Source organism: Pristiophorus japonicus, chromosome 8 (genome assembly GCF_044704955.1).
Source record: "Pristiophorus japonicus isolate sPriJap1 chromosome 8, sPriJap1.hap1, whole genome shotgun sequence".
Lineage (NCBI taxonomy): Eukaryota > Metazoa > Chordata > Chondrichthyes > Pristiophoridae > Pristiophorus > Pristiophorus japonicus.
The window spans coordinates 83,460,386-83,475,726 of NC_091984.1; the positions used below are offsets into that span (position 1 = coordinate 83,460,386).

At 47.3% G+C, this 15,341-nt stretch overlaps 1 protein-coding gene across 1 annotated transcript in view; it reads right to left on the reverse strand.

The window, feature by feature from the left end:
• The window catches only part of lrrc7 (leucine rich repeat containing 7), a 480,097-nt gene that overhangs the window by 95,243 nt on the left and 369,513 nt on the right, over positions 1-15,341 (reverse strand). The gene's annotated exons all lie outside the window — the stretch shown is intronic.

The following is a 15,341-nucleotide window of genomic DNA, read 5'->3' on the forward strand; positions in this document are numbered from 1 at the left end:
AAATTATGGACATGGTCCCAAGTGGCTTCCCGGCACTGTTGTGGCCAAAGAGGGGAGCAGGGTGTTTCAGGTCAAACTTTCAAATGGACTCATTCACCGGAAACACTTGGACCTAATCAAATTCAGATTCACGGACTATCCTGAGCAACCCACCTTGGACCCTACCTTTTTTGATCCCCCAACATACACACCAGTGGCAACCGGCACCACGGTTGACTACGAAGCAGAACCCACCATCCACGGCAGCCCTGCAGGGCCCAACACACTAGGCAGCCCAGCAAGGCCAGCTGCACAGCAGCCCAGCGAGGGTCCAACAAATGATTCAACACCAGCTTTCACACCAAGATGATCAACCAGGGCAAGAAGGGCCGCAGATCGACTCACATTGTAAATAGTTACACTATTGACTTTGGGGGGGTGAGTGTTGTTATATATGTGGACTTGTATTTACTCTGTACAGCCACCAGACGGCTCATCCCCTGGAGTCCCAAGGGATCCCATAATCCCTTGGGAGCACAGGTATTTAAAGAGGCTTCACAGGTTGGAGAGGCATCTGGAGACTTGCAATAAATGACTAAGGTCACACTTTACTTTGAGCTCACAGTGTTCCGTCTGACTCTTTCTCCATACTCAACATCTTTATTCTCTTATCGCTCAAAAGTCTGCCTTAAATATATTCAATGACTCTGCCTCCGCAGCTCTCTGGGGCAGAAAATTCTATAGATTTACAACCCTATGAGAGAAGAAATTCCTCCTCATTTCAGTTTTAAATGGGCGGCCCCTTATTCTGAGACCAAGGGCGAGAACCTCCACTTTTGAGCTTATCACCCAAATATGGGCATTATTTCTGGCGTGGGTGGTAAAAAAGGGTTTTCAGATCAGGGGCTTCTCGCCCATTCTCAAAACCCCTAGTTTACATTTTTTAAAATGGGCGTTACCGTGAACGATATCAAATGGCGATATCAAAACGATATTTTTCTGCCATAATGTGTGGCCGTCCTTAGCAACGGCATGACAACGCTCGATTCCCGCGATACTGGAGGTCAAGGGTCACCATGACATGCGCAGAAGAGGAGACAGAGAGAGAGGGAGCTCAGAGGGATTGAAGGTGTGGTTGGGTGTGATGGGGCTGCTTTGGGAGGAAGGAGGGAGACTTCAGAACTTCACCGCATTTAGGCAATCAAAAAGTCGCTGTTACCAACCACATATTTGACTGAATTTGCCCTATAATGGAGGGAGAGGAGGAGGCATCACAGCACACTGAGGAGACTGACGCTGGAGAGAGCAGTGAGGGGGAAGAGGAGCACATTGGCGGCCGCAAAAGAGCCAGGAGGTTCTCGGACGAGGCAAATGCCTCCCTCCTGCAGAGGTTGAGTCATGCTGGGGTGAAAGGGAGGGCGTGGGAAGCCCATCCCAAATGCCTACCAGAGGATATGGACCAAGATAGCAGAGGTGATCTCGTCGGCGACCAACGAGGTGCGTGAGGGCAACCAATGCCGCAAACGATGGAACGACCTTGTGGGATCCGCAAGAGTAAGTATTACATTAATTTACATGTGCTTATGTCTTTATTTAATTTGATTTGTAAAAATCATGAGTGACTATCAGCAGATGTGAGGTCTTGCACTTTTACCGGGAATGTTTTACTCAAAGCCTACAGTCACGGTGTACGTCTTTAGGTAAAGAATGTTAATAATCATAATAATCATGATTACATCTGTTGGTTATGTGTTGTATCAGTGTCTGTGACAGTACCTAGCAATGATATCACGCAATGATCTCATGCCATGTCGCCCTGTCATCTTTTACAGAAGAAGCTATCGACGATGAGGTCCATGCAGAGGCGAACGGGTGGTGGGCCATCACTGACATGGAGGAGCGAGTGCTAGCACTTGTGGGGAAGCACCCCCGGACAGCCACGGACACATCTGCAGACCCTGAAGTGATGCCACGTGAGTAAAGCTTACACCATTGCGTAATGTAAAGTCAATAGATGTCACACCAACTCATATCCGAACAATCATATATGATAGACGATTTCTAAAAGTGTCATAGAAATAATGCTGGCCTAATGAAAATCATTGCAATCTACAAAGTGTTGATGGTCATGAAATGTTATGTCTGCAATGATTTTGAGAGCGGTGGTGCTTTTGTCGTACATATGCTGTGTGTAGCGCTGGACTCACCTTGTCACCCTAGCACTCCCTTCTCCTCTAACAACCTCATTTGTGTCTTGCAGCTCAGCCAGCAGCGTGGCCCCAGGCAAGGCCACAGAGGCCAGAAGGTGGGGGCGCGGGGCAGGATTCGGCGAATGATCCTACTACATCTAGTGCTGAGGAGCTCCAATTGTCGCCTGTCAATCCGCTGGGTCTGTTCTTGACGGATGAGAGCGCGGACTTCGAAGAACCTGCATCGTCATGCTCCAGAACCCATTCCACCCAAAGGCCATTTATTGATCCTCCGGTCATTCCCGCCTCCACTCTGGATGTGCTGGCAACAAGTATCTCTCCACAGGGTCTCCCATTTGTCCCCAGGACGGTGCCGACCCCGCGGAGGCCTCGTGGATGCCGCAGGTCTGTTCCATGAGCGCGACATGAGAGCGGAGAGATGGTTCTGTTGTCCAGGAGGACTGTAGACATTGGTGACCAGTTCATTGAGGATTTGGGTGGCATATCCCGACACTTGGCCATCATGGTGGAGTCCCTGGATGTGATAGCCAGGAACACTGCTGCCACAGCCCTCCCAGTGTTCCCAGAGCGCGACACTCCACCCCTAGGTTCCGCACCACCACTGCGAACGACCATCCCAAGATCCTGCTTCTGCATTAGAGAATGCTGCTTCTTCGGCACCCCCCACTCCCGTACCTGTCCAACCAACACATCTGCCTTCATCCCCCCCCAATGAGGCATCGCCTAAGGTGCTCCTCGGCCAGGAGTCGTGGAGCGAGGTGGGGAGGAAAGTGAGGTGCATATGCGCAGGTGATGGCTGTGTTATATCTCCATCTGGGTGTATGCAATTTGTTGCAATGTATGGGGGCTGGGGACCACGCTCCTGCTTTGCCTTTGTATTCTGTGTTGTTGGACATGGTGACATGTGAGTTATGTCAATGGTGGAAAAAATGGGTTGTGGGCGGGGGTTGGGTGTTATTGGCTGTGATACTTATGATTTCAGACCAATGTTGGTATTAAACTTTTGTTATTGAACATAACCTTGTTGCGCATTGTCTCAGATAGCTGGACCGTTACACACTGGTGATTCCTTAGCATGAAAGGGTTAAATACAAATGAACATCAATCAATGTAAACTTTAACTGGCACCAAGGTGATGGGCACCATTGATGTCTGAGCTGCACGCACACAGCAGTGTGTTAGCGTTGTCACTCACATCAGCGCTCTTTCAGGCAAATCTTTCCGATATCAGCTCCTCACGCTGGCGTCCGTCCTGGTTAGTTCCATTTTTTCTGAGCCGTTTTTTGAGCGGGCGATATTCTGGGTGATATGTGTGGGAGATGGTGAAATTGTCGGTGGGCGATCTCCATGGCCACTAGTTTGGGTAAATATGCTCTTTACGACCAAAAACAGTGGCCGGGCATTATTACTGAATCTTGCTGTTAATTCTGTGAGGTAAGTAACGCTGGGCGATATTATGGGTGTTGAAATTGCCCATTCTGCTGATTCCGCGCAAAAAAAGTGGGCGGGCGGTAATATTTTTTCTCGGTGTTAAGCACATGTGGAAAATGACCCTCAGCGATATGTCTCCTAAAAAAGCCCATCAGTTTCTATTTTGTGCCAAAATGGGCAACATCTGGGCGTTATACGCCATTTCAGCTGTTAAATGGGCGCTAAGTGGGTGTTAAGCAAGCAAAAAAAGTGGAGGTTCTAGCTCCATGTCCCCTCTCTGCATCCACTTTGTCTAGCCCCCTCATTATCTTATATGTTTCGATAAGATCACATCTCATTCTTCTGAACTCCAATGAGTATATAGGCCCAACCTACTCAACCTACCTTCATAAGTCAACCCCCTCATCTCTGGAATCAACCTAGTGAACCTTCTCTGAACAGCCTCCAATGCAAGTATATCCTTCCTTAAATACCGAGACCAAAACTACATGCAGTACTCTAGGTGTGGCCTCACCAATATCCTGTACCGTTGTAACAGGACTTCTCTGGTTTTATACGCTATCCCCCTTGCAATAAAGGCCAACATTCCATTTGCCTTCCTGATTACTTGCTGTACCTGCACACTAACGTTTTGTGTTTCATTCTCAAGGACCCCCCAGGCCCCTCTGTACTGCAGCACTTTGCAATTTTTCTCCATTTAAATTATAATTTGCTTTTCTATTTTTTCTGCCAAAGTAGATAATCTCACATTCTCCCACATTATATTCCATCTGCCAAATTTTTGCCCACTCACTTAGCCTGTCTATATCCATTTTCAGATTTATTGTGTCCTCCTCACAATTTGCTTTCCCACCAATCTTTGTATCATCAGCAAACTTGGCTACATTACACTAGGTCCCTTCATCCAAGTCATTAATATAGATTGTAAATAGTTGAGGTCCCAGCACTGACCCCTGTGGCACCCCACTAGTTTCTGTTTGCCAACCTGAAAATGACCCATTTATTCCAACTCTCTGTTTTCTGTCGGTTAGCCAATCCTCTATCCACGCTAATATATTACTCCCAATCCTGTGAACTTTTATCTTATGCAGTATCCTTTTACGTGGCACCTTATCGAATTCCTTCTGGAAATCCAAATACACCACATCCACTGGTTCCCCTTTATCCACCCTGCTCATTACATCCTCAAAGAACTCCAGCAAATTTGTCAAACATGATTTCCCTTTCTTAAAACCATGCTGACTCTGCTTGATTGAATTATGCTTTTCCAAATGTCCTGCTACTGCTTCCTTAATAATGGACTCCAGCATTTTCCCACTGACAGATGTTAGGCTAACTGGTCTATAGTTTCCAGCTTTCTGGCCATAATATGGTGGAATTCTGCATTAGGATGGAGAATGAAACAGTTCATTCAGAGACCATGGTCCAGAACTTAAAGAAGGGTAACTTTGAAGGTATGAGGCATGAATTGGCAAGGATAGATTGGCGAATGATACTTAAGGGGTTGACTGTGGATGGGCAATGGTAGACATTTAGAGACCGCATGGATGAACTACAACAATTGTACATTCCTGTCTGGCGTAAAAATAAAAAAGGGAAGGTGGCTCAACCATGGCTATCAAGGGAAATCAGGGATAGTATTAAAGCCAAGGAAGTGGCATATAAATTGGCCAGAAATAGCAGTGAACCCGGGGACTGGGAGAAATTTAGAACTCAGCAGAGGAGGACAAAGGGTTTGATTAGGGCAGGGAAAATGGAGTACGAGAAAAAGCTTGCAGGGAACATTAAGACGGATTACAAAATTTTCTATAGATATGTAAAGAGAAAAAGGTTAGTAAAGACAAACGTAGGTCCCCTGCAGTCAGAATCAGGGGAAGTCATAACGGGGAACAAAGAAATGGCAGACCAATTGAACAAGTACTTTGGTTCGGTATTCACTAAGGAGGACACAAACAACCTTCCGGATATAAAAGGGGTCGGAGGGTCTAGTAAGGAGGAGGAACTGAGGGAAATCCTTATTAGTCGGGAAATTGTGTTGGGGAAATTGATGGGATTGAAGGCCGATAAATCCCCAGGGCCTGATGGTCTGCATCCCAGAGTACTTAAGGAGGTGGCCTTGGAAATAGCGGATGCATTGACAGTCATTTTCCAACATTCCATTGACTCTGGATCAGTTCCTATCGAGTGGAGGGTAGCCAATGTAACCCCACTTTTTAAAAAAGGAGGGAGAGAGAAAACAGGGAATTATAGACCGGTCAGCCTGACCTCAGTAGTGGGTAAAATGATGGAATCAATTATTAAGGATGTCCTAGCAGCGCATTTGGAAAGAGGTGACATGATAGGTCCAAGTCAGCATGGATTTGTGAAAGGGAAATCATGCTTGACAAATCTTCTGGAATTTTTTGAGGATGTTTCCAGTAGAGTGGACAAGGGACAACCAGTTGATGAGGTATATTTGGACTTTCAGAAGGCTTTCGACAAGGTCCCACACAAGAGATTAATGTGCAAAGTTAAAGCACATGGGATTGGGGGTAGTGTGCTGACATGGATTGAGAACTGGTTGTCAGACAGGAAGCAAAGAGTAGGAGTAAATGGGTACTTTTCATAATGGCAGGCAGTGACTAGTGGGGTACCGCAAGGTTCTGTGCTGGGGCCCCAGCTGTTAACATTGTACATTAATGATTTAGACGAGGTGATTAAATGTAATATCTCCAAATTTGCGGATGACACTAAGTTAGGTGGCAGTGTGAGCTGAGAGGAGGATGCTATGAAGCTGCAGAGTGACTTGGATAGGTTAGGTGAGTGGGCAAATGCATGGCAGATGAAGTATAATGTGGATAAATGTGAGGTTATCCACTTTGGTGGTAAAAACAGAGAGACAGACTATTATCTGAATGGTGACAGATTAGGAAAAGGGGAGGTGCAACGAAACCTGGGTGTCATGGTACATCAGTCATTGAAGGTTGGCATGCAGGTACAGCAGATGGTTAAGAAAGCAAATGGCATGTTGGCCTTCATAGCGAGGGGATTTGAGTACAGGGGCAGGGAGGTGTTGCTACAGTTGTACAGGGCCTTGGTGAGGCCACACCTGGAGTATTGTGTACAGTTTTGGTCTCCTAACTTGAGCAAGGACATTCTTGCTATTGAGGGAGCGCAGCGAAGGTTCACCAGACTGATTCCCGGGATGGCGGGACTGATCTATCAAGAAAGACTGGATCAACTGCGCTTGTATTCACTGGAGTTCAGAAGAATGAGAGGGGACCTCATAGAAACGTTTAAACTCCTGATGGGTTCAGACAAGTTAGATGCAGGAAGAATGTTCCCAATGTTGGGGAAGTCCAGAACCAGGGGTCACAGTCTAAGGATAAGGGGTAAGCCATTTAGGACCGAGATGAGGAGAAACTTCTTCACCCAGAGAGTGGTGAACCTGTGGAATTCTCTACCACAGAAAGTTGTTGAGGCCAATTCACTAAATATATTCAAAAAGGAGTTAGATGAAGTCCTTACTACTCGGGGGATCAAGGGGTATGGCGAGAAAGCAGGAATGGGGTACTGAAGTTGCATGTTCAGCCATGAACGCATTGAATGGCGGTGCAGGCTAGAAGGGCCGAATGGCCTACTCCTGCACCTATTTTCTATGTTTCTATATTTCTGGTCTGTCTCCTTTTTTAAATAGGGGCATGACATTTGCGGTTTTCCAATCCGCTGGGACCTCTCCAGAATCCAGGGAATTTTGATAGATTATAACCAATGCATCCACTATCTCTGTAGCCACTTCTTTTAAGTACTTATGTGGCTGGTCCATGATGGCCCCAGGATGTTGATAGTGAGTGAATTGATGATTTTAATGCCATTGACTGTCAAGGGAAGATAGTTAGACCCTCTCTTGTTGGAGACAGTCATTGCCTTATACTTGTGTGACACAAATGTTAGCTGCCACTTATCTGCCCAGGCCTGAATGCTGCCCACGTCTTGCTGCATGCAGGCACAGACTGCTTCATTATTTGAGGAGTTGCGAATGGAACTGAACACCATGCAATCATCAACGAACATTCCTGCTTCTGACCTTATGATGGGGATCATTGATGAAGCAGCTAGAGATGGTTGGGCCTAGGGCAGTTGTCTGAGGAACTCCTGCAGCAGATGGAGATGCTTGGGCCTAGGACACTGCTTTAAGGAACTCCTGGGGCTGAGATGATCGGCCTCCAATGACCATAGAATCATAGAATGGTTACAGCACAGAAGGAGGTCATTTGTTCTGTCGATCCCATGCCGGCTCTCTGCAAGAGCACTTCAGCTAGTCCCACTCGCCCACCCTTTCCCTGTAGCCCTGCAAAAAAAATTTCTTCAGATAGTTATCCAATTCCTTCTTGAAAGCCACAATTGAATCTGCCTCCACCACCCTTTCAGGGAGTGAATTTTTCTACCATAACCACTCGTTGCGCAAAAAAAACTCTTCTTCATGTTGCCTTTGGCTCTCCTGCCAATCACCTTAAATCTGTGTTCTCTGGATCTTGACCCTTCTGCCAATGGGAACAGATTTTCTCCATTTACTTTGTCTAGACCCCTCATGATTTTGAACACCTCTATCAAATCTCCTCTCAACCTTCCCTCCTCTAAAGAGAATAATCCCAGCTTCTCCAGCCTATCCATGTAACTGAAGTTCCTCATCCCTGGAACCATTCTTGTAAGTCTTTTCTGCAACCTCTCTAAGGCCGTCACATGCTTCCTCAAGTGCGGTGCCTAGAATTGGACACAATACTCCTGTTGAGGTTGGTCTAGTGTTTTATATAGGCTCTTCATAATTTCCTTACTCTTGTACTCTATGCCTGTATTTATAAAGCCCAGGATCATGTATGCTTTTTTTTAACTGCTTTCTCAACCTGCCCTGCCGCCTTCAATGATTTGTGCATACACCCCCAGGTCTCTCTGTTCATGCACCACATCAACTGCATTGCCCTCATCAACCCACTTTGTTACCTCATTAAAAAACTCGATCAAGTTAGTTAAACACGATTTGCCTTTAACAAATCCGTGCTGGCTTTCCTTAATTAATCCACAGTTGTCCAAGTGACTGTTAATTTTGTCCATGATTATCGTTTCTAAAAGCTTCCCCACTAACAAGGTTAAACTGACTGGCCTGTAGTTGCTGGTTTTATCCTTGCACCCTTTTTTGAACAATGGTGTAACATTTGCAATTCTCCAGTCCTCTGGAACCATCCCCGTATCTAAGGAGGATTGGAAGATTATGGCCCCCAATGACCATAGAATCATAGAATGGTTACAGCACAGAAGGAGGTCATATGTTCTGTCGATCCCATATCTGCTCTCTGCAAGAGCACTTCACCTAGTCCCACTCACCCACCCTTTCTCTGTAGCCCTGCAAAAAAAATGTCTTCAGATAGTTATCCAATTCCATTTTGAAAGCCACTATTGAATCTGCCTCCACCACCCTTTCAGGGAGTGCATTATATATCATAACCATTCGCTGCGCATGGAATTTCTGCAATTTCCACCCTTACTTCCTTAATCCACAACCATCTTCCTTTGTGCCTGGAATGACTCCAGTTGCATGTGTTACGATTCCAATCCTTTTGGGACAATAACAGTCACGCCTGTGGAAAACAACTGGTCAAGTTTAACCAATTAGATTATGATTTCAAAATTATATCCTGATGTTTTCATCAAGTAGCTTTGAGAGCCTTTTACAGTCTTACTTTATAAACACAAGTTTATCCTTCATTTCTTTCAAATTGCATTCCAGGAATCCGAGCTAGCACTCGGCATTCATGATGTTAAATCTGGTTTCTGTAGACCGGTAGCAAAGTTGTAGATCCAATTATGGATGGCATACGAACAACTTGCTAAACAATTGTGCAGCTCAATCAGCTGTTCCAGTCCCAAGTGAGCTGCTCAAATTGCTACTCAAATTGCTGTTGCACCACTGAAAATGCCTTCTCATGAGAAAGTTCATTTTCAATTAATTAAAGCCCACTGAAAGGATATTAGGGGGCCAAAATTGCCCCTCTCTATAAGAGCCACGGGTCGGTAAGCACTCACCGCTCAGTTGACACGGAAGAGCCGCCATTTTGAAAATTTCCCTCGTGGATTTTCCTGGCAGAGAACGACTCCGCTCCACCCATGTTGTCGCCCTGTCGACCCCTTATCGACCGGCGGCAACCCTTTTTCCGCCCCACGTGGGAAATTGTCCCGCGGGAGCAAGTCGGCTGCCAGTCGATACCACTGACAGTTTTTCCCGGCAGGAAGCTTCTTGTGGCTGGGCAGCGCGTCGCCCTTCAAGAGGAGGGTGCACTGCCATGGCTCCCATTTTATTTTAATTGTCGACCGACTGTTAGGTCTTGGGTACATGGCCACTGGCCCGGCTGAAACCCTTCCCGGTGGCCCAGAGTTTGCCACTAAAGTGGCTGCAGAGTTTGCAGTGGCCCTCCCCTTTAATTGAAGGGGAGGGGCATGTGACGTGCCAGTGCGATGCGGCACGTTCACGTCGCGTTGAAGTCATCAGCACGGCGCTGATGACTTTGAGTAAGGGCTGCTCCGACCCGCCCGCACTTACACCCAATGACAAGGGTTGCTCCAATCCGCTCGCACTTCCGCCCCGCTGATGACACCACATCCGCCCCGCTCTAAAAAAAAAACAAAGAGCTGAACTTCCCCAGCTTGTCCGCCCCATGCATTGGAGTGGACGGTGCACTTAAAAATCGGTAGATGTGCCCCGTGGAGGGAAATTTCAGCCCCTAGAAGTTAATTATAATGGAATGTGTTAAGTTCAGAATGACTCCACGAGACTGTGTTGTAAAGTTAAACCATTGTGACCTTGATCTGTTTAATATAACTCCAAAGTGAGGCAACAACGTGGTGGCCTGCCTTTTATGCCTGCTTGCACTGGGGTACACACAGGTGACCCTTAGGTCTCCCACAGGTGTGCCCTCTAGTGGCAAGTCTTACACACAGGTGAGGTTCACATACATAACATCACTTCCCCCCAATGTCTTGAGTACAAGTTATTTACAGGTTGAGGCGATCTGGCGAGCTGCGTTCCCTGGTCGATCGCCTGAGTTGACATCCTGGCATAGGTGAGTTGGGCGGGTCATTGCCGCACGGCAGCTCGGCTGGTCTGGTTGGACTGTCGGGCAAGGTGGGTTCATTCTCATGGTTGACAGGGAGGTCAGCTGCTGGTTGGGTGTGTGTTGGTGGATCATAGATGGTGGGGTCTTCCTCAAACTGTTCTTGAATCGCAGTTTGGTCTGATCCAGGTGCTTTCTGTACGTTTGCCCATTCAACAATTTCACAACAAACACTCTATTCCCCTCCTTGGCTAAGACAGTGCCAATAATCCACTTGGGACCGTGACCGTAATTTAGAACAAACACCAGGTCACTGACTTCAATGTCACGTGAGGCCACCGCGTGATCATGGTACGCGTTATGCCTGTGCCGCCGGGTTTCTACATGATCATTGAGGGCTAAGGAGAGCCTGGTTTTGAGTGCTCTCTTCATTAACAATTCTGCAGGGGTAACCCCGGTGAGCGAGTGGGGGCACGTCCGGTAGCTGAGCAGGATCCTAGATAACCGGGTCTGCAAGGAACCGTGTGTTACGCGTCTCACTGATGGCTTGGACTGCCCGTTCCGCTTCGCCGTCGGATGCAGGTTTAAATGGGGCAGACCTGACATGCTTGATGCCATTGCGGGTCATGAATTCGATGAATTCTGAGCTGGTGAAACATTGTTCATTGTCACTGACAAGGATGTTGGGCAACCCATGGGTGACGAACATGGCCCTGAGGCTTTCAATGGTGGCAGTGGACGTACATGACATTATTATACATTCAATCCATTTTGAGTAAGCGTCCACTGCTACTAGAAACATCTTTCCTAGAATGGGGTCAGTGAAATCTACGTGGACCCTGGACCATGGTTTGGAGGGCCATGACCACAGACTCAGTGGGGCCTCCCTGGGTGCGTTGCTCAGCTGTGAGCAAGTGTCGCATTGGTGTACGCATGACTCTAATTCGGAGTCGATGCTGAGCCACCAGACGTGCAATCTGGCGATAGCCTTCATCATGACTATGCGTGGGTGGATACTGAGTAGGTCGCGTATAAATATTTCCCTGCGGTTTTTGGGCAAAATCACGCGATTCCCCCATAGGAGGCAATCCAACTGGACTTGCGTCGGTGAAAAGGCTTAATTTTCTCTTGCATTTCCCCGGGAACCCCGACCAGCTCCCATTGAGGAAGCATCTTTTTACTAGTGATAGCAGGGGGTCTTGGCTGATCCAGGACCTGATCTGGCGAGCTGTGACGGGTGACCCCTCGCTCTCAAAAGCATCCATTACCAGAAGCAAGTCTGCGGGTTGCAGCATTTCCACCCCGGTGATGGGCAATGGCAACCGACTGAGGGCGTCAGCGCAGTTCTCTGTGCCTGGTTTATGGCGGGTTACATAGTCATATGCAGGCAATGTTAGTGCCCATCTCCGGATGCGGGACGAAGCATTGGTGTTGATACCTTTGCTTTCTGAGAGCAATGATGTGAGCGGTTTGTGGTCGGTTTTGAGCTCGAACCGGAGACCAAATAGATATTGGTGCATTTTCTTACCCTCTTTTTACACAAGCCAACGCTTCTTTCTCAACCATACTGTAGGCTCTTTCAGCCTTGGATAAACTTCTGGACGCATATGCAATTGGTTGCAGTTTTCCTGGCACATTTGCTTGCTGTAACACACACCCGACCTCGTACAACGACGCATCACGTGCTAGTACTAAAGGTTTACATGGGCCATACAATACAAGTAATTTGTTGGAGCATAACAGGTTTCTGGGCTTGTTCAAGGCTATTTTTTGAGATTTACCCCAAACCCAGTCGTCACCCTTGCATAGCAGCAAATGCAAGGGTTCCAGCAAAGTGCTCAATCCCGGTAGAAAGTTACCAAAGTAATTGAGGATTCCCAGGAACGAACGCAGCTCTGTCACCTTCTGTGGTCTGGGTGCATTCTTGATGGCCTCCGTCTTGGAGTCTGTGGGTCTGATGCCCTCTGCTGCAATCTTTCTCCCCAGAAACCCGATCTCTGGCACCAGGAAAACACATTTGGAGCGTTTTAGCCTGAGTCCCACTCTGTCCAGTCGCTTTAGAACCTCTTCCAGGTTGTGCAAGTGTTCAGTGGTGTTTCGACCAGTGATCAAGATGTCATCCTGGAACACCACTGCACATGGAACCGATTTCAGCAGACTCTCCATGTTCCTCTGCTGAGCGAATCCCAAAAGAGCATCTGTGATACACGAACAGTCCTTTGCGCGTGTTGATGCACGTCAATTTCTTTGACGGTTCAGCCAGCTGCTGTGTCATGTAAGTAGAGGTTAGGTCTAGCTTGGTTAATGACTTTCCCCCGCTAGCGTTGCGAATAAGTCCTCCGCTTTGGATAGTGGGTACTGGTCCTGTAACGAGACTCGGTTGATCGTCACCTTGTAGTCCCCGCAGATTCTGACCCATCGCCCTTTAGTACTGGCATGATTGGACTGGCCCACTCGTTGAACTCAACTGGCGATATGATGCCCTCTCGTTGCAGTCTGTCCAGCTCGATTTCAACTTTCTCTCGCATCATTTATGGGACTGCTCGGGCCTTGTGATGAATGGGCCGTGCCCCAGGAACTAGGTGGATCTGCACTTTGGCGCCTGTGAAGTTGCCGATGCCTGGCTCAAATAATGCCGGGAAGTTGTTTAGCACCTGGGCGCATGGGGCGTCATCCGCCGAGGACAGGGCTTTGATGTCGTTCCAGTTCCATGGATCTTGCCAAGCCAGCTCCTGCCGAATGGCGTTGGGCCATCGCCTGGTACAATCCATAGTGGTAAATCATGCACCATTCCATCATACGATACCTGTTATTGACAGTGAGGCAGTGAAAGTATGAGTTCTTTGGTGTAAGTGTGCAGTGTAGTGCGAATCGGGCTCAGTTTAGGCCTCTGTGCCTTGTTACTCCATAGTTTCTCAAAGGCCTCTGGCTCATAATCGATTGACTCGCTCATGTGTCCAATTCCATGGAGACTGGAATGCCATTAAGTTTGACTTTTAACATTATTGGAGAGCTTTTGGTGGTGAAGGTGTGTACCCCATACACTTCCTTCTCATCCTTCGGTTGGTTTGCCTCTCCTGCTCGCTCAGCATGATCCGCGCTGGATCGGTTGCTCTCTGCTGACTTTGCCATGTGTTGAGTCCAAGGTCGCTTGCGCAATCGCTGGAGGTGCCCCATTGTTCCACAGCCCCTACACACGTAGTGCTCAAAATGACATTGATGGGCTCCCTGCAGTGCCAGCATGGCGTTAATAGATTCACATTAGCAATCCCCAGTGGCCTCTGAGTCACCCTAGGCCTGGCCTCTGCTGCCATGTGGGCCCTACCATGTACAGTCCTGCCTGCTGAAGGCATTATTTTAAGCACGGTACTTGCCAGTGAGCCTCGATTTTGTGAAGATATCTGCTTCGTGTTGTCATGGATGTGAATGCTTGGGCTATCGTGATGGCCTTGCTCAGATCCAGGGATTCAGCAGACAGCAGTTTGCGAAGGATGCCCTCGTGGCCAATTCCAAGCACGAAAAAGTCCCGCATCATTTCCCCCAAGGATCCTGCAAGGCGTCTTAGGTTGGCGACGAAACGTTCTGGCCTTCGGAGCAACAGTGCGTATAAAAGCAGTACCTGGCCATCAGGATGCTCTCCTTTGGCTTGAGGTGTTCCTTAGCCAGCGTGCACAGCTCTGCATATGATTTGTCTATTAGTTTGACCAGTGCCAGCAAATTCTTAAGGAGACCATATACCGATGACGCACATACAGTGAGGAGAATCGCCCTGCACTTGATCTCCAATTCGTTGGCCACAAAGTACTGGTCGAGGCATTCAACAAAGGCTTCCCAATCATCACCCGCAATAAATCTCCAAAGAATACCAACGGCAGCCATTTCCACGTGAAAGTTCGTGATCTGTAACTCGTCGCCAGTTGTTAAGTTCAGAATGACTCCATGAGACTGTGTTGTAAACTCAAACCATTGTGACCTTGGTCTCTTTAATGTAACTCCAAAGTGAGGCAGCAATGTGGTGGTCTGCTTTTTATAATTGCTTGCACCAGGGTACACACAGGTGACCATAAGTCTCCCACAGGTGTGCCCTCTAGTGGCAAGTCTTACACACAGGTGAAGTTCACATACATAACAGAATGCCTAAAAGATTAATTCAAATTTAACCTTGGATCTTGCTCACATACTTTGGATGTAGAGATCATTCTATTACACTGAGCATTTGGGAACCTGCTGAAATTTTACTGCAATTGGCATTTTTGAACTCTTTACTTGTTGTTTTCTCCTCTCCTCTTTTGTCTTTATTGCCATGTCGCTACTGCCCTTTGCAGTTTTATAAAAGGCTCTTCTCTAGCTTGATTGCTGGTTCTGATGCAGGGTGACACCCAAAATGATAATCAATATTTTTCTTTCAGATGCTGGCCAACCAGCCTTTTGAACCCATTTATGCCATGTGTTTCAATGGCCTTCCCTATCACAAGTCTGACTAGCCATTTTTAACTATTTAACCTTGAACTTGTTTCCCTGATATTTTTTTAAACATTCTTGGATCAAACTCATTAATCCTTGTCATAATCCTAGAAACTTCAATGAGTTTATTTCTTGCATTACAAAGACAGCAAGCCCAACATCCTTAAGTTTT